The sequence below is a fragment of the Pteropus alecto genome, unplaced genomic scaffold (assembly GCF_000325575.1).
Source record: "Pteropus alecto unplaced genomic scaffold, ASM32557v1 scaffold196, whole genome shotgun sequence".
Lineage (NCBI taxonomy): Eukaryota > Metazoa > Chordata > Mammalia > Chiroptera > Pteropodidae > Pteropus > Pteropus alecto.
Genome location: NW_006439717.1, coordinates 2163218 through 2168743, shown reverse-complemented (window position 1 = coordinate 2168743; position 5526 = coordinate 2163218). Strand labels below are relative to the sequence as shown.

At 49.1% G+C, this 5526-nt stretch overlaps 1 non-coding gene across 1 annotated transcript; it reads right to left on the bottom strand.

Moving 5' to 3' along the window:
- Positions 1-283: 283 nt before the first annotated feature.
- Positions 284-402, bottom strand: LOC112483845. Its single transcript, XR_003047809.1, has one exon. It is a non-coding gene; the product is annotated as a 5S ribosomal RNA (ribosomal RNA).
- Positions 403-5526: the final 5124 nt, after the last annotated feature.

The following is a 5526-nucleotide window of genomic DNA, read 5'->3' as shown; positions in this document are numbered from 1 at the left end:
CTTGAGTCCAGGCCTCTCACAGACTGATCAGCTAAACACTGAGAAGAGATTAACCCCACAGAACCTGCCTCGTCCCTCCAGAGTCTTCTTTGGGTCTCTGGCCAGTGCAAAACCCGAGGATACTCTCTTCTGTTTCTCTTCGGGTTTCTGGGCCTACTTCATCTCCTCTTTCTCTTTCTCCTCTCCTTCCCTTGCTTAGCTATTTTTTGCTGAATATTTACCATGTAGCAGCCCTCTACTATCCCCTCGGCAAACATTAGTTTATTCTTTTTTTTTTTTTTAATGCCTACAGCACCTGGTATTCCTAGGTAGTCTCCCATTCAAGTACTAACCAGGCCCAACCCTGCTTAGCTTCTGAGATCAGACGAGATCAGGCACGTTCAGGGTGGCATGTCCATAGACAGATCATTTATTCTTAACGACAATCCTTGTTATGCTCATGATTAAAGTATGGTCCATAGAAGTTAAGAAACCTGGCCAAAGTTACACAACTAGTAAATGATAAGGCCATTCATTCATTCAACAAATATTATTGGGTGCCCATCTTGTGACAGGATTCAAAGCACTAGAAAGTCATCTGGTCTAAGCCTCAGGGCTCTGAGATCACTCCTGTCCCAGCCTTCTAAATGTGGTAGCCAAAGCCACAATCTCTCCCCTAGCCGGCACTTTTCACACACACTCTACAAAGCCAGTCAGAAAGCACTCAGTCCCCAAGGCCCGGTGAGTTCTCAGAGGACAGCCATCTCATTGGGTAGGGTTGGGCCTTGCATTCTAGTTTCTGAACCTGGAATCAAATGCCAATTCACAGGGTTTTGGACTTGCAAATTAATAGGGAAGGTAGGACCCCAACTCCAAATAAAGAATTTCATGGGACAAGATATAACAAGTGGAAGGCAGGAAGGAAGAGAGGGAAGGAGGGAGGAAAGAAGAGAAGACAGGATTTATTAAGCTTCTCTTTTGTGTCATATGCTGTTCAAGGCCCTTTCACTTATATCTCATTACTGCCCCATTGTTTTAGTGAGCAAATTAAAGCTCAGAAAGACAAAATGATTTGCCCAAGGCCAAAGAGCCAGTAAGTTACTTAATCCTGAGTGCGTCTGAGTCAGACCCTGTGCAATTTCTTCTAGCAGGTCAAAACAATGGAGAAGTTGCTGCCAGGTCTCCTGCCCCAGTGTAAACCTGGTTATATGAGGTCCCATCTGACCTATGTGTGACATTCTAGATGCCAATTTTCTCCTTCACTGACCCCAGCCCTGTGGTCTCATCTCTGGTTCCTACCTCTCTCTGTACAGGCAGGATTAGGGGAGATACATAAGTATTCTGGCTAGGATTGGGGGGATGTTGTATAGCTTTAGGGTGCAGCCAGGTAGACCCCCATCAGGGATTTCAGGATCTAAGAGAAGTGATACATCCTCCTGGACCAGAATTGGATGGATAAATCAGGAAGAGGCTGGGATACAGCTACAAGTCCACATGACTCTGGTTAGGAGGCCAGATGACCTTGGAGACTAAGGTAGGTGGAGAGAACTAAGCAAGTCCCTTCCCCCATACCCTTACCTCCCGCCAGTGTCAACAAAGGTGATGTGGTTTCCCCTGTGGTCTGTTGCCCTAGACACCTGCAGTTCTGAGTATAAGTTTACGCGTCTATGTGCCAACAGTGCCGTGGGGGGATACGAGGAGAAAGCAGTGGGACAGGATGGGGAGGGGCAGGAAGCCAAAGACAGGGTGTCCTCAATCCTAGGATGAAGAAGGCATAATGAATGCACAAGATGGCAGAGGTCACCCCCTTTGCGACTCCAGGTGCCCAGCCAGGAACATCAGGAGAGAGCTCAAAGAAAGGTGTTGTGGGCATCTGGGCCCTGGGCTGGGACTAGGAGTCAGGGAACTTGAGCTCTAGGCCTGGTTCTGCCATTAACTTCCTGGGTCACGCCTTTCTAAGTCTCAATTTCCTGCTCTGTAAAATAGCAATAAATTGGCTACCTACTTCACTGGGCTGGTCTGAGATCATATGAATAATATATGTGAAAGTTTGGGCCACTGTGAATTTTAGAATTATTGTCTTGATAGCATAAGAAATGTTATAGTTGCTTACTCTAGCTCTGGATACACCACCCTCCCCCCAATCCCTCCCCCGCCCCGCAACACACACACACACACACACACTCTACTGCAGATGAAGAACATTAAAGGCAAAAACAAAAACACAGACTCTACCCTCATATAGATCACAATATGTTGGGGGAACAAAACAAACACATAAAATACTTGAAAGCCTCTTGGGAAGCCAACTATTTTAAGAATCTCACTATCTGTGATCTTGGCCAAGTCACAACCTCTCTAGGCCTCAGTTTTCTCATCTGTCAAATGCGGGGGATGGTTTAGATCATCTCTACTTATTTTTCTGAGTCTAAAGAAGTTTTCTGATTCTGTTACTCCAAGTATAAATGGGTACATAGCAAGAATGAAAAACATGAGCAAATCCTGGCCGAAATGAAATAGGCAGCTTGTGGAGCTGGGTTTTGCAGGAGCCCAGAAATGTGAATCAGTGTAGGGGGAGGGGGTGACATTCCAGGTAAAGAGAAAGGCATGTGCTAGGGCGAGGCAAGGAAGCAGAGGGGTGGCAAACAGATTAGCAGGCTCAGGAATGAGGGTGGTGAGGACTAAGGGAGCCTGAGGAGGAAGTCAGACCAGAGCAGGAGAAAGAGGCAGTCCCCAGGGCTGAGGCAGGTGACACAAAAGTGGGGGGAAAATATGGATGGGAAGACACTCTCAGCACCGGAGGTCGGTGCCAAAGCCCATTCAGCCAAATTCCACGCAGGAAAGAGAGAAAGAAAGGTTCCCTTGCCAAGAAACCCCATCCACCAGGGAAGGCCCATTTCTCCTTCCTCTTCTCTTCCAGTCCCACTCCCAACCTGGAGGTAAGGGAGGGCCCCCTGAAGCTAGAGCCTCTTTAGTGATGGAACAAACAGATGGAGCCACTGCCACCTCCCTCCATAACAATAGTACCAGCAACGAAATAATAATAATAATAATAGTGATGATGATGGTGATGATGATGCTGATGAAATAAACTACTCCTCACTTACCCTCTGACAAAATTTCACAGCACCAAAACCTCTTGATATGACTGTTCCATTTACTTTACTCCTAAAATCTGCATGTGATTTATAAGATTATCTAGTCTATAGGATCCCCTAAACCTGATATTATACCAAAATCACTTCGAAGAACCTGTGAAAACAGTTTCCTGGGCCCCCTCACAGATCCTATCAGACTCTTTGGGGTGTGGGGTACCCAGTAATGTGCAGCTCCCAGGAAATTCTAAAGTGCAGTTAGGTTTGGGATTCTCTGACCAAATCCAAACCAGTCTTTTTACAAATGAGGAAACTGAGGACCCAAGGGGGAAATAACTTGCTGGAGATGACATGGTTAATCAGTGACAGTGGGCAGGCGGAGAAAGCAGGCATCCCAGCTTCTAGGTCAACGTTCCTTCTACAACCCGCACTGCCCAGCCCGGGAGATGCCTGTGCCAGCAGAGATTATGGTCAGGGAGGCAGCCACTGGGCCATACTCTAATTATGAGCAAGAAGAAATTCGTCTGAGTTGCAAAATGTTTTTCTGCAGCCAGCTCATGATTACTCGCTCTAGTGGACCCCTGCAGTGACGCCGTGGTCCACGGACTGGCTGGCTACATATCCCCAAGAGGATCCTCTGTAGCCCCAGTGGCTATATTGGCTGGAGAGTAGAGTCCCACCTTGTCACAAATCTTAATGGTTCCCCTTTGGACTCACTTACTCTCAGCCCTGGAATCTCCAGGGAAGATGCTGAGGAGGTCCTGGCCTGAGGACACTCACCTCTCTTTCCCAGCAGTGGCTTTTAGGGTGAGTTTGGACTATGCCCCTGCATGTCAGGGTTACAGAGGCAGGAAAGGAGTGATGAGCTGCGGTAAGGGTGAAATGGGGTGACGGCTACGCAGGGGGTGAGTGGGATTGCCCTTACTAAGACCTTGAAGTACCCCACCTACATATGACCACTACTGCACTCCTTTTCATTGGGTATAATTTCTTGTTTATTGCGTGTCTACTCTGTGCTAGGTTCTTGGGCACAGAAGCAAAAGAAACCACAGTTCCTATCATGGAGGAATTCACCATCTCCTGGAGTGCAGGATGCAGCTGAAGGAAAGAGCCTGGAGTGGAGAGAACTGTCAGACAAGGGGCCCCAACAACTTATGCTGCAAAGGAGGCGCTAGGTTCACACAGTCACAAAAGTTCCATGTTGAAAAGGACCTAATTGGTCACCAGGTCCTTGTAGGCTGCCGCAGTGGTCCTGCTCTGACCTGCCCCCTCTGCGCCTGGACAGTGATTCTAAATCACTCTAGCCTGGTGGGAGTGGCTGGGGCTAAGAGGGTATGGGAGGCAGAGAGACAACGCCACTCTCTCCTCAGGCAGACCCTGAGGATGGGGTACACTCTTCTCTACCCTGATCTTTTAAGGAACCATTTGAAAACCTGTAGAGGAATGGCGAAAGGAAGGCAGAGTTGTCCCATGGTTAAAAGCGAGAATATGGAATCTGGATGCTTGGGCTGGAGTTTGTCACTTAACCACTGACTGATCTTAAGCACGGTATTTGACCTCTCGGAGGCCCAGTTTCCTCATCTGCAAACTGGGATATGGAGTGCCTACCATATTAGGGTTGTTGTGAGAACTCCTGAGATCAGGACATGAAGTGCTGAGCACAGAGCCTGACGCACACTGGGCTCTGTTAGGGATGGAGCTTGATGCTGACATTAGTAATAGAAGACAGTGTCCTGTCTATCCCAGTAAGCCGCAGTTTTCCCCTACAAAATTTAGCCTCGGTGATATTGATCTAATTTATGCAAAGACATCCAAACAGGTCTCTAGTCCAAGCTGCCCTCTGGGGTATGCAAGATAGCTTGGCTGGGCTATGGGGATGGGGACACTATCAGGAATCTTCCCAAACCTCCTGAGGTGCTCTGGTGTTGCCTCAGAGCTGAAGGGAGCCTGGACCTAGCTGCAGGGAATGCCCAAACTGACTGCAGAAAAGGCCTCGCCTCCTCTCTCCAATCTTGGCAACGCACATCTGGAGTGATCCGCACATCTGGCTGCATCCCTAGGGCAATGGTCACAGCTGCTGACATTTGAGGGAAGAGAGATCTAGCTCCTCGGCCAAGGCCTGAGGGGGGGGCTATAAATAACAGCTAAGAGGATGAGGGGGAGGAGGTGACCTTTGCGGGGGGGCAGGGGGGCGCGCAAGAGTGGCTGGCAACTTCCCCCACCCGCTTGGGTCCAGAGCCAGAATTTTAGCAAAACAGGAAGAGGCAGCAGCAGCTGCTGGGAAAGTGGGAGTGGTTCCCCTTCCCCCACTTGCCTGGGGCCTTCGGATCCCAGCCAGGACCTGGGAGAGGTGGAGTCATCTAGGCAGGAGAGGGAGGGGCAGATCCACACAGTCTGTGGCCCCAGCTCCCAGTGCCCTCCTATGGCTCTGCTGAGGCCTGGCACGGGTGAT